This window comes from Adiantum capillus-veneris, chromosome 9 (assembly GCF_014529385.1).
Source record: "Adiantum capillus-veneris isolate H3 chromosome 9, ASM1452938v2, whole genome shotgun sequence".
NCBI classification, from domain to species: domain Eukaryota; kingdom Viridiplantae; phylum Streptophyta; class Polypodiopsida; order Polypodiales; family Pteridaceae; genus Adiantum; species Adiantum capillus-veneris.
Window position 1 is genome coordinate 72,055,900 of NC_140939.1, and position 24,192 is coordinate 72,080,091.

The following is a 24,192-nucleotide window of genomic DNA, read 5'->3' on the forward strand; positions in this document are numbered from 1 at the left end:
GACTTAGTGTATGCTTTGGAAATTCAAAACCTTAGTTGCCACTCCTCTTAGCCTTTGAAAATCGGCTCTTAAGTATCTACACCCACGGCTCGAAGTGGTTAATTATAGAGAGTAGAGGAATAGGTCTAACATAGCAGAGTTGCCAAAGGCTAGCTCCTTTCGAACTTCTTATGGCTCAATAATGGTAAAGTCATAGGCAAGTCCAAAAAGACTCCATTATAAGGCCAAAGCTCCCGAGGTGTACACCATCCCCCACATAGTGGGCTCAACAAAGCCGATAATAGATCCCAGTTCCACTTACCCTAATATAATTAACAAAATCAACCATTTATAGGCTACTGAAGGACCTCTCTTCTTAGGCAAGAAAAGAGAAACCAAAGGCTCTGATACCAATGTAATGGAATTATCCTTTTACCTTGAGTTGGAGCGGAAAGTAAATAACATATTGAGCATTTCCTTGAGTATTCTTTAGTGTGTAGATGTATAGTAAAAGAGAGTGAGAGTTTAGAGAAATTGACACCAATAGAGGACCGGATTAGTTGGAGCCGATCCCCCCTCCAATAGGCATTTGTATTATAGATTCCTCCATGATGGAAGACTTGTTTACAATACAACTGTTTGTGTTCCTTGAGACCTTCTTGATGAGATGAAGATGGTAAGCTTCACTCACCAAGCATTAGCATAACTACAACAATAAACATGATTAGCATGAACTTGAAAAATGCCCAGCCTCAATCCCAAGACCTCAAACACCATGAAAGGTGAGGAGAGCTAGCAGGGAGTGACGAAGAAGAGAGAAGTAGAAGTAGCTCTACTAGAAAGAAATAACCCCTTGCACATATTCACTCATAGCTCTTGTAGCATAACTTAGCATAGAGTTAATGGAGATTAGAGAGATTGATAAGCAAGCATAAGCATTCTCTTGTGTGGATTTGCATCCATAGCCAAGAGCTTGTGGTAGTAGGCACTCAACTTCTCAAGCTTGGAGAAGGAGATGGAATCCTTGCTTCACCAGAGTGTGTGAAGGGAAGAATGAAGGAGAGAGAGCTCGTGGGAGGCTCAAATGAGAGAGAGAGAGAGAGAGAGAGAGAGAGAGAGAGAGAGAGAGAGAGAGAGAGAGAGAGCTAGCTAGGTCGACCCCCTTTACTAGGGTTCATTTGAAGATGATTGGGCCATGTAGCCCTCTAGCCAATGAGAGCTGGGCTCCCTTTGGGGCAAGGTGTGTAGCCTCTTGACAAGTGTCCTTCTTTCCATTTGTGAGGCTAAGCTAGCACCCCCCTTGCTTAAGCACAACCCCTACTTGCTTGAGTAGTGTGTCTCTACACTTGACAAGTGGCCCCTTTCCTTTCATAAGGGTATGGGTCCTTGGTGAGGTGCTCACTTACTATCTAAATTCCCCCCCCCCCCCCCTTTGTAGGGCTTGACCCCTCTTTAGTAGCAAGTATTTTGAACTTGGTAAGCAGGCAGCGCCCCTGCTTAAGCACAGCCCTAGGTTAAGCAAGCTGCCCCCTTGCCTGCTTGGACTTTAGTGATAAAGAGTAAAATTTTAAAGACTATGTTTGAAAGCTTTTAACACTTACCTTTGGAGGATTTAATGAAGAAAACCCTAAGGTCTTTTGCTCCATTAGTAAACCTTTCTCTTTGATAGACCTTTTCTCATTTGGGCCCCTTTACCATTGGCACCGTGCTTAAATAGATCTATAAGAACATAAAGCTTTTAACACTTACCTTTGGATGCTTTAATGAAGACAACCCTAAGGTCTTTTTCTCCATTAGTTAACCTTTCTCTGTGATAGACCTTTTCTCATTTGGGCCCCTTTACCATTGGCCCCGTGCTTAAATAGATCTATAAGAACATCTATATCTTAACCCTTGTTCCCGTTTATTCTCCCACATTAAATGATCAGTTTAATATGAGAAAAAAATTTGGGTTGGTCAGATATTAGATTTTATGACACTAATCAAGAAGGGTAGTGTCTCATTAATATTGCCAAGAACGTGCCCAATATTAATTAGTGATGCTAGTGATTAGGGAGAGGTAACTAAGCCTAGGTGCGAACAGTCGGCTTTGATACCACTTGATGGGTCAGTGGTTGCAAAAGCAAACTCCCTAATCATTGATGATTAGTGTTAGACTATGGGAGGTGAAGCCTTAGCTTAACCATGATGTTAGGGTTAGGGTTAGAGAGATGGTGATTAGGGTCAGGTTATGCCAAATCCAAGAGCATAGTGAGAGAGAGAGAGGGAGAGAGAGAGAGAGAGAGAGAGAGAGAGAGAGAGAGAGAGAGAGAGAGAGAGAGAGAGAGAGTATAGACACAATTGATAAGAGTCAAAGTGCAATTGATTAATTAAAAAACAACCTCTATATTGGCTAGGTGGGTTTCATCCTCTTTCTATTGGAGCATGTCATCAATTATCTCTTCCTAGGTGGCTAGAGGGATTTCTCTTAGTGGTGCCACAAGTTGGCCTTACCCTAACAATGCATAGGTTTGTAATTTAGTCTCCTAACCTTGTTACACATAGACCATTTTGTTATTTCCAATCTAGAATTTGGGCTTTAGGCTTGTGTTTTCCTAGGCCTTCGGGAGATGTTGGTAAAGCTAGAATTTAAATCAAACATGTTGATTGCCAAGAAAATTCTTTCATGGTCATTTGTGCCTAGCCTAATTTGATAATTGTCATCACAAAACGCATCCTTACAAGTTCTTGAGCCTACCATTCAACTTTGGCTGAAATCAAACCCCAAATCTATCCCCCATAATCATTTCCTAACCACTTTTCCTATTTTTCCAAACCGCACGATGGTTTATGCAAAGAATGAACAAATTAAATGACAACATCATTCTCAAAACTACTTCTCCTTCTCTTAAGGGCATAAGAGGGGAAAGGATCGAACACCCACCAATATTTGTTTATATACTATGAGTGCACCTCTTAGGACTACTTGTGTTAAGGATGTCCATAGGGAACATATGAGAGTGTAGAATGTTGTAGAAAAAAAGCTCTAGCTCTCTCTCTCTCTGGAAAATTTTCTTAAAATGCACTCACATTTATTAAGTACATCCAATAGGAAAACTAGACACTCTAACTAGACATTTTGAAAATAACATCACGTACTTCTTAAATTGTCACCAATGCAATGTGTTTTTCATGAGGTAGATTTGCTTATTCAATATGATTTAGTCAATAAAATGAAAAAATTCATAAAAGCACTAAGTAGAATTCAAAGCTTTTGACATTGCCAATGCATCCAAACCTAAAAAACGGATGTCTACTTGCTTTGTTTTGACACCCAGAGTGGCAAAAAAACCCATATAGGAGGTTTTGCGGAATGGAACGCTAGACCTCATTCTCAATCAAACGCATTGGCGATTTCAAAAGCTTCAATTTCCACCATTAATTGGTAGTTTCATAAATATCTAAACTTTGTTGACAGTGAACGCCATATTGAATGAGCAACAACTACCTTATTAAAATAAACACTTGCATTGAATGAAAAGGTGATAGTTTTCAAGAATCGCTACATCGCTGAATGACTAGGTGACACTTTTCTGAAATTTTTGACATTTGTGAACATCAGACTATTTCCAACATAATGTTGGCCCTTCTCTAGTATTGTGATACTCGAATTTATCCCATTTTCTAGCCAAATTTAACAATTTTATTTTTCTTTGCTCACACGTTCTATGGTACCCTTTGTGTGCAATTTGAACTTGGATTGATACAATTTTGGCAATTTATTAGATAGTTTGTATTTCTGCTCTATTCGTCTCAATTTTAAAGTCTAATTGGTCAAAGATCAATATATGCCATGTATTTGATGTGTACAAGTAGATGGTATGAAGTTTCCTAGTGTTACTTCTAAGTCCAATATCGTGATATTGTTCTACAACATAGATTTTCTAATTTGATGGTTTTGGTATTTCTTGGCTCTCTGTAAAGTGATTTTATAGCTCTAGTTAGTCCCAAATTTCAAGCAATCACACAGACACACACTTCAAAGTCACTTATTAAGAAAATCTCTAAAATTCACATTGACTTATGCTAATGATATAGAGATTTTTCACTCTTCTAAAATAAGCCTATGTACCCTACTCGTAGTGCCACAAACTAAAATGTTGGGAAAGATGTCAAAACATCAAATAGATCGTTAAAGCACTTTTTGACACAGTGAATATCTCTCACACAACCAAGAGTCAAAGATATTATCTCACTCATATAAAACCTAATAGGTCTTTGGACAATACCCCAATGTCTCCAAATGCCTAAACACACTTAAGCCAATGAATCTCTTTATACAAAACCTTGGATTACTCTAGAATTAACTAGAGGAAAACTTTTTTTTCAAGAGAAACAAATTTCTGTCACTATTTTCTCTAGACTATGTAGCTACATCGTTGACAATGGGATCAAATGCTAGACAATTTCTCAAGCCATTAATTTAAGGCTAGAAAAAACCTCACATTAATGGCAATACAAGGGACATAGTAGACATAGCAAGGGCATGAAGGCAACAAGGATGTGTGAGATACCTTTAAGACAATATTAAATATTTTTTTTTTCTAGATAATCACTCAAGTGATTTCCAAATCACCAAAGTCTAGTTTTGAACCATGAATCAATCTCTACCAATTTAATGGGGCTGAAGAGTGCATAAATGCTACCAAACTCATAGGAACGACTAAGAGGACTAGGATGGCTAATCCTATGCTCTTTGGTCACCCCAATAATGAGGTCACAAATCACAATCTTGGACTTCAACCCTAATTTCTCAAGTTAAAATCATCAGTTGAGACAACATATAGAGTAATAATTGATGAGATCCATCCAATGCAACTGACAATTCACTAATATGATACCTAAACCTCAAGATAATATCAAATAACTTGTAAGTGCTCATCAACAAACTTATGCAATAGAATGATAGACTTATGTAAATTTGAGGTGCTTTCACTTGACAACACTAGAAGCAATTGGAATTGAAGTGCGACAACGAAAAAGGGAGTAAGGAGAAAATAGCGTTGCAAATACACAAACACAAGGGTTGTACACTCAATACAATTTTCTCGTTGATAAAAAGATTATCTAAAATTGTTACAAAAATGACCTTATTGGGTCAAACTTCAAGAATTTTTTCCATGGCCAAAAGTGGCATTGAAGCAAACTAATATTAGGATTATGATCTAGAAGCAAACTCTGTTACTTTCTTGTAACTGAGTAGTAAGTGCAATATTTCTTGTACTTTTAAACTCATACATCTAAATATCTAAATTGTTTTTGTCTTAATTCTTTTCATTTTAATCTATTCTTTCAATTAAGTTTAATGGTTTGTATGCCTTTCATGTCTAGTAATCAATTCAATTCAGTTGTTTGTCTAACTTTCTTGTTTGGTAATCTGAAGTCTGATTTTGTTCATTATTTTAATCTAATATCTAACCTCTCACTCGGAATTTCTAAACCTGGAATAGCTATCAAGTGACCAACTCATTCCATTTTGGCAATCATAGTGGCGAGCTTAATCTCTTGATAGGATCTAGTTTCCTACTTTAGACTTTAGAGTCAATTAGTTGTTCACAATGTTGCCACGTCATTCAACATCATGAAGGAGAGTAACTATAGTGTTTGTTAAATAACAAAAACACATTAGCATAGTACCTAGAATATCAAAGCAAGATTCTAATGGAGAATTGCATTCTCAAAGTGAGGAAATTGATGTCAATCCAAGGAGAAGAGGGAGTGAGGCACATCGGGCTGCTTAACCTTTAGTACATTCATGAAGATGTCATTCGAAGAGAGCTATGAGATGTCCTCATTCACGTGGGTCTCGTTATTTAGATCATAGGGGAAAATAAAAGTTTCACATGAGGACATCCTATGCAAATTGAATAAGATCAAACAAGGTAAGTTATCTGTCAGGAGTTATGTGTAAAAGACTATGGAATTGAGACGTGGAAAAAGAAAAACAATTCCACAACAGATAAATAATAATATTACACTTGATGTGTACATCAAGTGTATCACAATGATTTATGTAAACATGATCCTTAAATACAACCAATGAGGTTATCCATTATGATTCAAAATGCAATGCTAATCAAGACGAGAAAGTTTGTAGGATGCATTAAAGTCAATCTTTAATTGAATATCATGATCAATTGAAATCTAAACCCTTCGTAGATAGTGTCCATTTAGTCCATGTTCTCTTTGACGTGTAATAGTTTGATGTAATTATCATAACTTATGGTTAACAATAGTCTCAAGACTAGTCAACCCCACTGTAATTAACACTAGACAATCCAACGAAGGCAAGTGAATAAGATCAAAGGGAAGGAGTTCCAACTATTGCATGAAAATTTTTGAAAAAAAGATCTCTTAACTTATTATGAATTAGAAATCCAACACATGAATGCACAAATGAAGAATAAAGAGCTGAAGAGAAGAGGGCTCCATCTATTGCATGAAAAAATTCAAAACAAATATCTATTTACTTATTGCTAATGAGAAACCCAGCACACACTCCTTTGAAGTGTGGTTTGGGGGGGGGGGGGGGGGGGGGGGGGGGGGGGTATGGGATGCAAACTAGGATGAAAGAGAGATTTTTCCACAACCAAGAAGATACGCAAAAAAAAAAAACACAAACAATCTCACCCAAAGACATGCACCAAATGGAGTAAGATAGATGTAGAGCAAAGAGAGGAATGGATTTTGTGCAATATTTGGTTTACAACTTACATCATGAGAATATTTTCTGTGAGGCTATCACAGAGCTTGCAAAGAACTAGACCAACTCCTAGTGAGTTTCAAACATTTCCACCACACACACATTGTCTTAGGGTTGTGGGACACCTCTCACCACAATACTCTCTTACAATGGGCAAAATTAGGTAATGAAAACACACTAAACACTTTCACAAAAAACTTAAATGACCAAATTTTAAAGATACAAATCACCTTAAATCCGCCAAATTACATTGCACAAGTAAAAGGAGGAAGATTCTAAAGCCAAGAACGCCTTTACGACACCAAACATCAATTGTTGATAATGTACAATAGTGGTTTGAGAAATGGCACTCATACTCTGCCACTTTTGCAATGTGTAGCATCAAAGCTTCCCTTACACAAAGTTTGAAGCTCACAAAGTGGTTACTACACCTAAGTCTTTCCTCATGCATATAGCGCAGAGGTGCTACGTCGTGGATATTGGAGATGATCAACAAGAAGGAGAAGGGCCTATTTATAGGTTGGATACCCCTCATTAAATTTATTGGTAATACTATTTTACAGATAACAAACAAAGATTATGATTTTTTTGAATATCAAAATATCACGGGTCTTCTTTGTCTACTTGAGTCATGGATGTGGGCTCAAGAGAGAGAACTATTCATGGTAAATAAGGTGAAATTATAGTTTTAAAGAGAGAGAGAGAGAGAGAGAGAGAGAGAGAGAGAGAGAGAGTTTTACTATATGTACATGTCTTGAGGTGAGGTTCCTTTTTAGGTTATGTTGATAGGTGTTTGTGTTAGTAGGTTAGTAGACGTCAGTAACCACTAAATGTTAATGATATATTTACAAGGGATAGAATGAGTTGAATGGATTAAAAAGGAGGAGTGAATTTGATGAGGGAATACTTTTGATGGTGAAGCTTTGAATAAATTGGACTCACCCTTGTGTAGATCATCAGAAATCACCATGGATTCTCTTCTTCTTCTTGTCTTCTTTATGATGCTCCTAGCGAGGTTGATCACTATGATGAAAATGAGGATTTAGTTGTTGAGAATCCCCAATTTTTAGAGATTAGGCATGGTTAACATGATGAATTTCTATGTATTTTAAGAAAAGGTTAGATAGAATTGTAACTTAGAAGTGATAGAGAGAGACATAGAGATGGTGTATGTACATGTAGAAGTCCATATGAGAGCCATGTAGGTGAGAGAGAAGGGTAGTGATAAATAGGGTGAAAGAGGCCATGGAAATTATAGATTTGAGTGATGGATAGAGAGAATGAGTTTATGGGTAAATGCATGTTATTGTGACACCCTTTTTGTGGTAGTTACCATATCCAAGTTAGCATATTAAAAATTACTTGGACGCATGGTAAATTTTTCAAAAATTGTAGAAATTTTTTTCGGAGGTTTTACAATTGGATTGATTGTTTCAAGAGCTTTCTATTGATATATCATATGGCATAGATCTTAGAGGTCTGGCTTGTGTGATTGTACTAGTTAGCACTATCCGAAACAACAAAAAGCATGACACGTTAACATGCTTTCAGCCTTATGTGTGTGGAAGTGTGAAGGTGAGGAAAGATTAAGGTGACTCGTGTGAGAGTATGGGTAGACTGGGGTCCACCAAAAAAATCATATATGACCAGTGGAAGCCTCAAAAATTATGAAAAGTTTTGAGGAGATTATCCAGTTTGTGGGAAAATTTTTATTTATTTTTATCGCTTGTTCAAAATGGAGTGGACGCGGACGCCAAAAATTCCACCAAAATACCTATTTTTCCACACTAGAAAAATCTTCCACTGGCCCCCCTTTGTGGAATTTGCATAAGGATCCAAGGTTGAGCCCCTCCTTGCCCCAAGGGATTCACTCTATATACAAAATGGGACACCACCTACGAGCGGACAATTTTGATAATACTCCTATATACAAATCATATTAGAGAGAATGATTCCCCTTTCTACGCTTATACAAAAATCAATGAGGAAAACTATCATACCCCTATCTTACATGATCTAGCCGAGTAAAACTAGTCAAAGAATGTGTAGCATAGTGACTGGCAACGTACTAAGGAACCACTTCTGTAGATTTCTAGATGTACCCTCAATGTGTCTTAGTTTGAATTTCAAACTATGTGCTCGATCAGCTTGGACTTTGGCTACTCGTCCAATTCTAACCCATCCAAAGCTGGTGTAAATCAGCCCTTGACCTGCTCCAAACCAACCCTTATCTATGACCGGCTAGATGAAAAATTTGATGTGTGACATGATAAAAAACTTCCCAAAAATTCATCCGAGTTCTAGTGCACACTGGTGACCAATCATTACAAAAGTAATCAACCCAAGTCAAGTACCCCTCTCCCCCTCCCCCATAAATATGATACCCCCCTCCCTTATTTTTAAGCTTAGGAGATAAATTATTGGGGGCCCGCTCCTAACTTATATGCTTATATAACTTGTTAAAAAAAACCCTCCCTTGCACTTAAGTGGTGCGGTACATTTTCCATGGTGAATCCCCTGGGCTGCTTCCATGAGATCGTGATCTAATAAATTCTTGAAGTTTTGAAAACATGCATGGATTAGGATTATTCACAAATATGGTATATCAATATGAAAATAGGTTAGCTCATAAACAATTCATGGAATCTAGAATAGTATCATTAGTATATCAATATAAAAATTAAATAAAGGAAAATCAAATGAGAGGGCCTCATTTGTTTTTTTAGTAATGTAGTTTTACTTATAAGAAGTAAGGGAGAGGGCCCTCATTTGTTCTTTTTTGTAATGTAGTTTTACTTACAAGAAGTAAGGGAGAATACATGTAGAAAATACAAATTTAGTAAAAGGAATGACTTGGTGAAATCTTTTTTTGTAATTTCCTTGGAGTGGATTCACACCAAAATTTAGAGAGGCTTAGATGAAATGATTTATTTATAAAATAAAGAGAATGCACAAGGGTAAGCAAAATTGTGATAATGATGAATCAATGTACATGGCATACTTATGTAGATAACACATAACTAAGTAGAGATATTTAAATAAATAACAAAATAATAATAATAAAAAATATCTATATAGAGAACCTTCATACAATGAAATTTACACACACAAATGAGCTATAATATACTTTTTTTTTTGGCTCAACTTACCCAGTGACTAGCTAGCTCAAGATTTTAATGAAATATGGAAAAAGTCCCTCAACTCACACACGCCTATGTAGAGTGAAACTCTGAGCATAGCCATAGTGTTTAAGTGATTTTTTTGGGTGAGATATTTCACTACGACATAATTTAGAGAGCCAAAAAATCGGCTATTATTTAGCCCTCCCCCCCCCCCCCCCGATGGTGGGATATTCATGTACCATCATAAGGTTTTCTTTCCAAATAGAGTGATTTTGAGTCCTCTGGGATATTTGGTATCTTGACCAGATTTTCATTGTATAGACCCTTGACATTTTGGCTCGAATTACACACATACATTATGCAACAAAACTTACTTGAGGTAGTATTTCTTTGATAATGCTTTGGTAGATCCTTTGGTAGAAGGCGACTAAAATAGAGCTTTAGCCAATACCCATTTACCTTCTTGGAGTGCTCTTTACGATTCAAGTCCATGAGTTGGTAGTAGCTTGAATCAAAAGTGTTCTTGACTATGTATGGTCCCTGCTATCTAGTTTCAAACTTGGCATCAAATCAGCAACTTGATTGTCATACCTTAGCATAAGATCTCCTTCCTTGATGTCTTTGTCCATTAGTTTCTTGTCATGCTTCTCTTTTGCTTGTGTAGGCCGCTTCTCTCTTTTACTCAAGTTCCACTAATGTAAGAAGGAAATCTACCCATGCACCATGATCTCCCCCCGTCCATGTGCCATGGAGTTGCATTGTTGGGATGATGATATCAATAGACTACAAAGCCTCTTGAATATAGACCAAGTGAAATGGTGTGAACTCTATGGCATCCCTACGTGTGGTTCATTATGCCCACAATGCTCCATCCAAGAATTCATCCCAAAACTTTGTCCTGCTTTTCACCATCTTTTTTATGATTCTTGCAATTATGCCATTAGCTTTCTCTACCAAACCATTTGATTGTGCATAGTAGGGTTTACTGTGATGATGTAGAATGTGAAGCTTTTTGTAGATCTATGAGCAAGCCCTTCCTAAACCTTGGACCATTATCAAAAAAACAATTCAAGGGTGTGCTAAATCTACAACAAATAAGACCGGAGACAAATTTTCTCATTGTCCTCTCATTTATCTATGGCACACTTTGCACTTCCACCCACATAATCATATAGTCTACATCCACTAGAATGTACCTTTTAACATTTTTTGTTCTAGGTAGTGGACTCATAGCATCAATGCCCCGTTTGCAAGAACTATTTGCCTTCTTGTACCATGCACCAACCTTCTATTTGCATTAACGTGATAGACGTAACCTCTTCTACACCAATTTTGAACATCCTTGTGCAAGTTTGGCCACACATACCTTGAAGAAAAATCTTTTTAATAGTTAATTGTTGAGAAAAATGACTAGCACATACTTCCTCATGCAAAACTTCTAGAATGGCTAGAATTTCCTCTATTCTTGGTACTCATCTACACAATGTCTGATGCTTTACTATTTGATAGAGGGAGCCTTTCAGGAAGAGATAGACACTTGCCTTTTTTATGAGCCTCATTTTTGAGCCAGTGTGAATCCTTGTGGAAACTTGCCCTCCAAAACGTAGCCAAAGATAGGATCCAACGACTCTTATCCTTGGTACCTCGGTTGCTTGACAATTGTTTCCACCATGATGAATCTCCTTCTCAATACATGCAACTGCTTGTTGTGCAAGTTAATCGGCATTCACATTTTGTTTCCTAGGAATATGATATAGTAGCACATCGTCAAATTGATTAAACAACCTACAAATGGCATGGTCTTTTGTCCTTATGCTTTCATTCTTGCATGATTAAATGCCTAAGATTTTCTTTACAATGAGAAGTGCATCCCCTTTTACCATGAGATGTTGTATACCTTGACTAATGCAGATCTTCAAACCATGAAGAAAAATTTCATACTCTTCTTTGTTGTTGCTTGTTGAACCTAGTAGATTGACCTTCTCTTTCATGACCACCTCTCCACTTAGGTTGAGCAACATTGGACCTCCCCTGCTTTACATGTGACTCGTCAAGAGGCTCCATCAAAGAATAAGGTGAAGACATTAGGGATAATTTTTGGTGGTGGCAATGGTAGGGTTTTACTTCAAGCACTTTAATCAGGCTTCTCATGCACTCTATAAGTTAGAATCCCCGCCAATTGTACACACACACATACACTATATCTTTTACTTTGAAAGATTATTTAAACTCTTTCAACTCCATAACCCATTTTGAGATCCTAGTACTAAGGTCATTTGAGATGACACTCAAGAAACATTTTTTTTTGCAGTGAGAATTACAAAAGGTTTTGGTAGAAAGTAGGATCTAAAATTTCTCACTACAAACATGAGAGAAAGCACATGAGTTATGCTTCTGTGTAGCCACTCTCCAAAGCATTCATGACCCTACTAGTAAAGTAGGGTCATGAATGCATCCTGGTACTGTGGGGATCTTGTTGTAACAAAATAGCACCAATTGTTTCTTCCCAACACTTCAGCCAACAAATAATATATACTCCCAACAAGGAGGCACGAGTGTTAGTAATTCTAACAAAATGACTTTAATGTTACAAAAATATTCTTCAAGCAAGCTCATCAGATCATGCAAGCTCTACTTGTTGTGTTAATTTTTGCAAGGGGTGAAGTGACTCCAAGGCTAAGTGAATGAAGCGGGACATATACTTCACCATATGAATGAATGATATTACATTAGGAAGAGAATGGGATCTAGGATGGCCTCTTTATTTGGCAGTTTAAGAAAATCAAACCTTTAGTATTAAAAAAGTAATCAAAGGACAGCTTTTGAATTCAAACATGCCAAACGGCTAGTTTATTTGAATTCAAATTTCCCACTCAAAATGGAATTTAAAATCTAGCAGGTAAAACCATATCATGTAGCATATTTATGGAAAGATCTCAACGCATAGATTGCAGATCTATAATCTCCACTCAAATTGGAGATCAAATGTTGGAGTTATAGAAGGCCAAAAACCATAAAATTTTTCACCTCCTTTTGGGGGGGGAAGTGCATCCTTTGACCATTCTTACACATCTCTTACACACCCACCATTATTGCAAACATGGCAGACATTTATTTCTCAAAATGTTAGTCACTTCCATAAGCTCATGAAAAATAAAGAGGCCCTCCTAGACCCCATCCTCTTCCTAATGCCTCCTTGAGAGTCTTGGGTGATGGTAACTCAATAAGAGCCTTTGTCTTTGAAGGATCCACCTCAATGCCTTTGTAAGAAACTATGAGACCAAGCAAGATTACTTCATCCTCACCTATGTGGAATTTCTTGGGGTTTAGTTGACCTCCCATGTCGGAGAGTTTCTTCAAACCTTCGTCTACCCCCTATAGACACAATGATTTTGAGCTATCTATGCAAAAATCACCAATGAGCACCCTAATTGACTTTCCAAAGGATGCTTGAAACACCATGTTTATGAAGTGTTGGAAATTTTGTAGGAGTATTTTTGAATCCAAATGGCATGATTCTAAAAGCAAAGTACCCCCAAGGAATGATGAAGGTTGTTTTCAATTAACGGTACCTATTTGAAAGTATCCTAAGTAGACATCACACACAATATATTTCTCATGAATAGCTATCTCATTTAGTATTCCATCCCAAAATGGGAGAGGAAAGTGATCACGCTTAGTTTCCTCATTGACTGGCCTATAGTCAACACATACTCTCCACTTCCCATTATTTTTAGGAGTGACCACCACTTGAGAGACCCACTCTAAATTCTCCAGTGGATAAATGAAACCTGTTGCTAGAAGCTTCCTTACCTCCTTGAGCAGAGAATGCTCTTTGATGACTCCTAGAATTCATAGCTTCTGAGCCTTATGTCTAGCCTCATGCTTTAGCTCAATTTCACGTTGAACAACACCTACTTCATGCACGTCTATGTAGTCTTTAGAAAAAAGCCTCAGAAATTTCTTTATCACACATTTAAAATCCTCTCTTTCTTCCTTTGTAAGTATTCTTGATAGCATACCATCTAACATTCCTTCATCCTGCATATTGTGGCCCTCTTGAGGACATAACTCCTCCAAACCTTGACAAGTTGTCTCTTGGTTGTTTGGCTTGAACCTTACACCCATAACTTTGATGGAAGACTTCTTTAGTAATGTTTCCTCTACTTTCTTCTTTTGAGGTGTTATCAGTCCAATCTTCCTCCGTCTCACTTTGATATGATTCTTCATGGAGCTCCTCTTGATGTTGCTCCTTCATGTCAAAGACAACCCTTTTATGATTGACATTTTTGCAAATCAACTTTCCACTTTCCCAATCTTGCAAAAGCTTGTACTTTCATATAGCCATGGTCTTCCCAAGATAATGGATAGACATTTCCCTTGGTAGACATAACATAGAAATCAATCGCCTTCTTAATTCCAAAGGCCTCCACAAAAACATTTTTAAAAATCCCTAAGCACCTAGCTTTGCTATTGTTTGCCATTATTAATTTGATTTCAAGCATATCATTGCAGCCCATCCACATGCACATTCTCTTTTACCTTTCTCCTAGTGATAACCGTCTTCATTAACTCTCTTCCAATTTGTGGACACAATGCAAGTAATTGAGGCCATGAGATGCAAAACTGCCAAATTCTAGTTCTCAAGTGTATTGAAGTATCACAAGCATCTTGTAATGAGTAAATTATACAGGCTTAGTCAAAATTTTGAGGATTTGCAACTTCACAGTCTTTAAGTGCAAGAAGTTAGAATTTTGGGAGAGAAAGATGTTAAAAGAAAGCTAGACATGTTCTTATGGTCTAAGAGTAATAGTCTAACGGAAAAATGCTCGAATAAACCACAAAAAATCACAGCAAGTCCATGAGGGTCAATTAGAGTTAGATGCCACTGAAATGAGAAGAACATGTGGAACTAAAGGTGTAATCAGCATCCAAGCATCGGAATCACAAAACCAACAACTATTCACTCTTATAAAAGTACATCAAAATGAGATCCAAAAAATAAATATGGTCAAATTTGGGAAAATATGGTCAAAGGTTTTAACTAGCATTAGAATCACAAAAACCAACAATTTTTCACCATAGAAATGCATTAAAGTGGGATCCAAAAAACAAATGATATGGCCAAATTTGGAAAAATAGGGCCATAAACTGGAAAATTGGGTAAAGTTGGTGAAGTTAAATCTAAAATTAAAAAGATTCCACCATTATGCTAGGATAGGATATAGGAACATACCGACAAAGTCTTAGCCTATATTATGACCCAACATGGATCATGATCCATGTGGCTCTTCCAGATTTTAGGACCAAAATCTAACCTCACGACCCATATGCTATTTAATAGTACTAAATGTTAGAGTTCTACCAAACAGCGAGTGAAGTTATTCAAGAAATCTTCAAAGCGAGCAAAGTTATTGAAGTGAGTTGCTTGACAATTATACGTATACTTCTTCTCTAGAGAGAGAATAAGTATATGTATACTTCTTCTCTAGGAGGCTTTCTAATCACTGAGCAAAAAAAATCGAGCGAAGGCACATTCCGAGCAAGTTCGAGGGTAAATTTGCATAAGAGCAACAATTGTGAAAGAAAATAATTATCCCATGCATGTTATTTTTAGTACCACAAATTCATGAACCGATGGATGGACACAAAGTTAGATTTCAGAATTATTCATAAAAATTTTAAAATTGTATACTCGACACATAGCGCAATTCTAGGTAATCCTCTCCAAAATAGTCCACCAAAAATTTGGCATGTACATCTCCCAAAAAATTCGACACATGAACTACATAACCTATGATGCTATTCGAGAACCTCCCAAAGCTTGGAACAACTCTACTTGTGTAAGTGCAGATTGATGCACAAACTCATGGGCAATGGAGTCCAAACCCAATATTATAAAAAACACAAAGTAGATGTGCTTGCAAGGCACGTATGCAACACGTTTGCTATCACATCTTTGAAAATCCTCACACGAGCACCGAGGGAAGTTTGCAAGTGTGACAGCATACGTAAGACCTTTCTCAAGTGACCCAATTGTACTAACATGAAAAACATGTGATACATTGGGGACCACGATTACCTCCCTTACTAATTTGGCTGCCATTGTTCTTCCCTGCGCAATCCTATCTTGAAAATCTCTTGTAAGTTTTGATCTCCATCTAACAAGTTTTCCATCCCTATATTTTGGACGAAATGAACTCAGTGTGCTAACACATGTTCTAACATTGCGGCTGCACTCAGCATTTTCATGTGCTTCTTTAAGAACAAACCCATTGTTCAATAACATTTCAACTTCAGATGGTTACAGATTAGTGCCCTCTGCCACAATCCAAGTCCCAGGTGCAGGTCCTGGAGGACCAACAATCAGGTCATCCACATTCCAGGTATGAGTGTTACTACTATTGTAGAACCATACAAACCCCTTGACAATGCCTCCCGAATTGGATCCTCTTGCAGGATATTTTCACCTTCCCCAAAAGCTTGGTGCAGGAACTCCGTGTTTCATTGAAGGTGCCATTTCATTAATAAACCTCCCGCATCTTGTACTATGATCTGCAAGAACACTGAAGCATGTCATTTTTCTCCCAGGCTCAGTACGCCTAATTGCCCACACAGTCCGAGACACTTTTTGCTCCAACCACATAAGGGGAGTTGTGGAATCCTGGTTCGAATCCTGGTTCTGCCTATGTAGCCCATTCGCCGTTGTGACTGTCACATACTCAGGTCTTTGACTATCATCTTCTAGTATTTCATCAGGGTCCTCCAATATTGGTCTAGATCTTTGAACACTCTTTTCCCTCATTGAATCTCTATTTGTCTCAGGACTTGGAATGCGCAATCTCTCTAAAACAATTTGTGCCGGTAAGGACTGTTTTAGAGTTTTTTTTTAGAGAGAGGGAGAGAGAGAGAGAGAGAGAACGGGATACTCTATGGTACCAAGTGGTTGAAGATTAGTGATCGCAAGAACTGACGTAGCATGCAATCTTTGAGTGAAGTAGATGTTGCATGCAAGTGCTGCTCTATCTGTTTCTTTTTGTGTGATTTCTTTTGGAAAAAATTCTCTAAAATAGTTTGCAATGGATTCGATTGTTTTGGAGAGTTTTTTTAGAGAGAGAGAGAGAGAGAGAGAGAGAACAAAATATTGTGTAATATCCAATGGTTGACACAATATCAAGCTATTGAAGATTAGTGGTTGACGTAGCACGCAATCTCTAAGTGAAGTAGACGTGGCATGCAAGTGTCTCTCTCTCTCTCTCTAAAAAAATAAAAAAAAATCTCCAAATTAGTATGTGCCGGTGCGGACTGTCTCTCTCTATTAAAAAACTCTCTAAAATAGTCCATGCCGGTGCAGACTGTCTCTCTCCATTAAAAAACTCTCTAAAATAGTCCATGCCGGTGCGGATTATTTTAGAGAGTTTTTTTTTTAGAGAGAGAGAGAGAGAGAGAGAGAGATAGAGAGAGAGAGAGAGAGAGAGAGAGAGAGAGAGAGAGAGAGAGAGAGAGAGAGAGAGAGAGAGAGAGAGAGAGTGGATACGTAGTATGCAAGCAATGAATGTACCATTCTTCTATGTGCACCAATGTTGCAAGCATACGTTGGCAACTAAAGTTGGTTTGTGCAAGAAAGTGATCAATGCCAAGAAAAGGGTGGAGGTAGGTGGAGTGTAGAAGGCTAGAGCAGGTATGAAGTCCAATCACAGAAAGAATGTATGCTTAATGTGGCTTTTTTGGTCAAAAAGGCTCAAGGATGGTCCAGATGGGATAGCAGGTAAAGGTGCCTAAAATGTTGAGTCAATGCTCCAAAATGTAGTGTTCGAGGTTCCCTAGAAGCCGATCTAGATGGCTCATCAAAAAGAGCCCTGGTGTGCAAGATATTGCAGTTTTAAGTTAGAAGGTGTTGCAAATCCCCGACGGAGAGGGCAACTAGGGACAGGAGTATTGAGCTCCGATTTCGTGGGTGCAACAGTAAAGGAGGGTGAAGGCCCTCAAAGTTTTTTTCCCCTACATACAAGGTATTGGTGCATCTCACAAGAATTTAGGTATTCGTTTTCTAGTTTCAATTTTCAATCTTGAATTGGTTATGTAATGATTACTATACAAGGGGTATACATATAAGCTTCTAAACCCTAGTTTTCTTCTTGTTATAGCAAGGTTGTGAGACTAAACCTAGAAGTATCCATTTAGCTGCATGTATTTGCAAGTAGGAACGATTATTACTTTTATAATTGCACATGCATATGAATTATGCATCTATTGTATGCTTGAATTTTGCAAAATTGTTATTCTCTAGTTTGCTAAACATCTAACACAAGCATGGCTTGCATTGAGTTACAACAAGGTTGTAGGTCAATAGGGACATGTTTGTTGGTCAATATCTCTTTTGATATGTGCTCTTTGTGCTATCAAGCAAAGGGGGAAAAGCAAGGTTTCCAAGAGCATGTCTCTATATATATATGTATGTATGTATATGCATTGGGTTCAAGGTCACTCCAAAGCATTTACATCTATGAATTGATTCTAGCATCGACAGTCATGCCACATTGCTAGCAGGTTGCTACGACAAACGTCTACAACATAGCTATGTGGCACTAACATCTGTAAATACTTAGGGAAGCGACTCGGGATGGGGCATGGAGACTCTTTGAGATTGTCAGTCTCAAGAACTGAACCAACAGAACTACGCAACCAACTACTTTTAGGAAATCTATCACTCTCTAGTGCGGAAATCTAAGTGTGTCCAGTCCCATCCCTCTAGGTCATCATGCCTTTTTGGCACCCAAACTATGTCAGAATGCAATGAAACTTAAGGAGGGGTATTACAACACCTAAAATCACAATCCTACAAAGCTCAATTGCATCCATGGGGAGGTAACAAAATCATGATCCCTCCCAAAAAATGTGCAAAAAATTACAACAAAACTATTCAAAAAGGTAGCTTTATGGCATCAAAGCACTTTTCCAAGGTCAAAACATCAAAAAATAATTGTTTTAGCACTCAAATCCACCCATTTATCTCACAAATAGGTGGCCTCAAACCACATCAATACTGAGAATGGCTACACTTAGATTAAATCAAGAGACAAGGAGCACACTACACTAATTGGAATAGTTTTTTTATTACCCGTCAAAGAGAGATATTAATTACAAGATGTAGCAGACTTGTAGCTCATAGTCGACGTCCAAAAATCTATATTGAGATAATAATTATGTTACTTTTGAAACTAAGGGTTTTGACCCAGAGATTTGGGACCCTTTCCCACAGCCATTGGCCACTTTACAAGGCTTGTAGGTTCAAAGCAGGCAATAGAGAATGATGGGCTAGATGAATACACTTCAAGAATCATTACTTGTTGCTAGTTACAAGGATTCTTTGGAAAAAAGATAGAATACAAGAAGTGTGGCGTGTAGCCGGCACTTTAGGTGTCAGTCCGCTACATCCTGCAAACATTCCCCCCTTCCTATTTGTGGGACACATGTCTAATCTCACCATCCTATCTTATAGCAGTATTAACGAGAAGCACGATTAAATTGTCAATCCATGGGATGAAGCTAACTCGAATAGTGCATAGAGGCTACAAGAGGTTGTCAATCTCTCGGAACAAAACTAACAACTCGCATCTAACTCAAGCTACACTCAAGTGACTGAAATCACCAAAAGCCAATCGCTCATTGGCAAACAAATCACATTTGTTACAATAGCAAATGACATCCAAATGTAATGAAACTTCTAGGAAATGTTAATAAGACCTAAGCACACATGCTTATGGTCTCAAACCCCACTTTACATCAAGTTCCAAAATCACGATTATTAACAGCATTGGATTTTTGACCTAGTCGTTCTCGACCCAGAATGCATCTAAATGCTTAGCAATGATGCCCCAATACCTCGCCTATGCTTAATTTTTTATTTGAAAGTATAAATTCCTAATTATGATGAAATTAGTCCATGGGTCGGCGACGCCAAAAGCTACGAATTACTATGAACTACTTACGTCAATACGTAGAGCTCTTACCTACGGTTGCAATGCAATAAACGCAACTGCAATGCAACAACCGGGAGGGAGTAGGAAGCGTGAGAAGGAGAGGAGTGAGCGCCGTTAGCTCACACTGTGTATTTCATTATCCAAAATTTATAAAAAACTTACAAAAATTGCCTTTTATACGTTAGCCAAGGTTTTTGGTGGTCAAAACTAATAATCTGGGAGTTCTACCAAAGCTGGGTAATGACAGGTTGATACAATCTAGAAGCTTGTAGCCTTGGCTCATTTATTAAAGAGTTTATTCAAGAAAATAGGAGTTACAATATTCTCGACTTATAAAAAATAATAAGTGTTTGACAAAGAGAACTCCGAAAAATGGTATCCGTGTTAGCTTGCTACTAATATTCTCCCCTCCTCGCCTGTGTCGTCCCTTGACACAACTTTATGGGCTGAAATAGTCTTCGGACTAGCGTCTAGCGAGCATTCAATGCATTTTGGTATCTGATTTTTCTTTCTTTATCACGCACTTGCAAAAACTGCATGGTCACTCTGTTCTTCAGCTCCACTACAGAGTAGTCTACAAACCTAGATGTGAGGTTGCTGATCACTAACGCAAATATCTTCATTCGCCAAGTGAAGAATCCAGTGTAGAATGCTTCCTCAAACGCCAGCATATTGTGTGAAGGTAAAAACATGCATCTAGCATAGAAGCCGTAGAGGACTTCTTCAAAAGGTTGGCCACTAAGATCATAGCACAAACCTTTATTTCCCTCAAGGAATGAAATACACGGGGCACCTGCTTGCTCTGGCTCATGAAAAATTTCAATACAGGTGAGTAGCATTTGCATATTTTATATAACATTGCACAAGAGAGATCCGATAGAATTTTGAAGAAAGACATTGTGCCCGTTAGGGTTTTCACCATGTATTCCTCTGTGGCTGGTCCCTTTTTTGTAGCTAGCAATCTTGGGTAGTTCAACCAGGTTGGCCGCTTCTTTGTTAGTGCCTCATGCTCCTGCCAAGTCCTTACTCTTGGTACAAGACATAAAGTGGGATCTTTTTGTAGCGCTGCAGGTGCTCTTTTGAACAGAATCAAATACCTTGGATTCTTGTTCAACTAGCTCAACCTCCACTTTGGGTGGTCTTTATCTGCGCCATCTATTTGCATGTCTGCATAAAGCCTTTCTTTAATAACCTGTAGTAACTCAACCTTTATAACCGGGTATGGCAGGGACTGTTGATGCCATTGCGCATTGATCTGATTGAGAGTGAGTTGAGTGACATTGACGGAATCAAAAACTCTCAACTCCCAATCCATTGTTGCCTTCCACTGCTCATCTACCTCTTGTGTGATCTTTTCTTTCAGTGTGTCTTCTTCACCCTTTGAGAGCTGGACCATGTGCACTGTGTCTTCATCTGTAATGTTTACATGGAAATCATCCTCACCACTCAACTTTGCTGTGGATTGTGTCTCCAGTTCAGTAAATGACACTAAGGGTATATCTATTTGGGGCTGTTCCAAAGTGCTTGCCTCTTCTTGCATTTCTGGCTTTCCTTCTCTCAGCAGCTGGTTAACTCTTTTAAGCTCAGCTATTTCTTTTAGAAATTCTTTTTCTCTTTGGACCCGCATCAAAGCCAGGTCCCTCCGCTGAGATTGCTCTAGTTTTAAATCCAACTCTAGGTCTTTGTTCTTTTTCTCTAATGCCTTGTACACTTCATCTGTCCCTTTGATCGAGGCTACAGCTGGGTTTTCACGTATTTGCCGTAAGAAAATTGCACTATCATTTATTCTTGTGTGTCTCTTGGCTGTGTCGTGGCTGTTGGTTCTTCTTGCCCTTGAGGCTGTGGTTGTTCTTTTTCCGTGGAGGTAGAGGGTTGTGTCTGGGCCTTCTCTTACTGTGCTGCGGTAGAGGGTGTTTTCTCAGACTTTGTTGTGTTCTCTTGTGTAGTACTTATTATCCTTATCTCGCTCGATTTCTTTCTCTGGTTGCTGCTGTTGTGTAGGAGTAGCCTCTTGTGTAGATTCTTCCGCTCCCTTTGATTCAGGTTTTGTCCCTTTGGTGGGATCAGTTTCTGTGGCTTTCTCTTTCTCAGGCTCAGCTTCTTTAGTGGTGTCTTTACCTGCAGGTGATGGTGGTGGGCTTGGCATAGGATTGTCCTGCTGTTCCGTAGGCGGTGAAGTGGGTCAAGGGGACTTGTAACCTTGTTCAAGCTGTGCCTCTTTCCTTGTCGTTTCCTCGGCTTGTCTCTCGTCCTTTGCCTCTTCTTAGGCTTCTTTCAACTTCAGGGCTTCTACTTCTTGATACATTATTTCCAAAGACTCTGTTGGATCTTCCAACTTCTTTTCTGGTGTGATGCTTTGTCCTTGGGACCTTAAGTCCACAAGGCACCCATTTTTTGGGGTCCTTTCCTTATGCTTGTCGGCTGCGTTGGTAAGCATGTTTTTCTCTTTCGAAACGAGCTTGCTTTTGTAGTGGCTCTTCTTGGTGGGCGGCCATAGATTTTCTCTTCATCTCCTCTCCTTGTGCTCTCTTCTCTTCATTATCTGAGCTCTCGCTGTTGTGCCTTTCCGATGAGCTTTCAACCGACTCTTCATCAGATCTGCAGGATCTCTTGGCTGATCTTGTAGCTCTAGGAGATGGTTGTGCTAATATCCATGTGTTTTGGTCAGGGGTAGGTGGTAGGTTGTCGGCCATGCCGATGGCATGGCATGAAATCCTTGTCAAGACTTCTGGTGCACCCAGGTAAGTGATCTTCCCTTCTTTCTTTCTTCCATTCAAAGTGGTCAAGATGTACTTTGCGTGGTCCACCGGTTGCCTGGTTTTTGACTTGAGAACTTGTGTGAAAGTGGTGGTGATAGGGGCTTTTCACAAGCAAAGCTCCCATACCCCTCTTCTCTCGTCCCCACCGCATGAAAACCCCCTCTTAGGGAGGGAGTGATAAAAGGCATTGGAAAAAAGTATGCAAAAAAATAAAGTATGATTATGTAAATATATGAGAAAGGTAAAATAGGCCACCTCATGCCTGCGGGGAAGCCCATCCCCACCTTGCCTCCTTTTTCTTCACTGTTGCCCCGCCGTGTGTCCCTTTTCCTCTCCTCCACTCAAAAGGTCAACCCCCTCTCTCTTCCCCTTTTCCTTTCCCCTTTCTCTCTCCCCTCAAGCTACCCCACCTCTCACCAATAATGCATTCTAACTCACCAATAATGCACCCTAACTCACATGCAACTTACCCTATCTTCCAAAATAGTATACCCCACCTCCCCTTTCTCTCTCCTATCATATCCCATGACCCAAATACCCCCCTCTCTCTCTAAAGGGCGCCATGTCTCTTGTCTTGTAGCTAAATAACCTCCCCCACACTCACACACACTCAGTTTCATTGAAAAAGTTGCCCACAGACCCATCCCCACCCGTCGGTTACCTGATTTTTCTTGTGTTCACACACATCTACACACAGATTCACCTCTGAACACACTCCCCTCTCTCCCCTCTTGTAATTACATTAGTCTCCATGTCACCTCTCACTTTTTTTCATCAACCCATCTCTCTCTCTTAGTCTCTCTCTCATGAGACTGCTGTTCTGGCACATATACACACAGCCAGACAAGTGGGGCCCACAGTCACATGGCCTATGTATATAATGATTTCTTCATTTCTAAATTCTATAATTTCTCCCCCCTCCTCCCTTATATAAAGAGGGGTCACCATCGCACTAAAGACACACACAACATCACCAAAGAACACACTATGCACTGTGTGTGCCTAGTGCACACACACACACCCACACCATCACCATCACCGCAATCACCGTGCTTGTCTTGAGCATGACCTCTACACCCTTGGCTATGGAAGATGAAGGGCAACTAAATGAAGGATGATGGCCATAACCCTCGTGCGAGTCTTCGCCATCTCATCCCACCTATCCGCCATGTGCTCTACCACTCTCTCCCCTACCCTATGCTCCCCATTTCATCGCCTTATTCTCTAAATAAAGCTTGAGGTTTTGTGAGTATGTTTTCTTGCAATGTTTTTCCCATGTGAGGTGTGCGGAATCGCCACATAGTCTTGTGTTTGGAGTGAGATTGTGTATGTGTGAAGGGTGTGCGGATTCGCCATCCTTTTGTGGTGCCTAACTACTAAGCTGTTATACCCCCTCCATCACTCTCTCTCTCTCTCTCTCTCTCTCTCTCTCTCTCTCTCTCTGTCTCTCTCTCTCTCTCTCACTTGATCTCATTCCCTTTCCTCTTCATCATTACTCCCAAGCATCCATCTCTCTTGGATGAAAACTTTGTTATGGTGGTGTGTTGTTTGCGTCCTAGCCGCTGAAGCTAGGTGGTGCCCCTTTTTGCTTTACCATGACAGGCTCG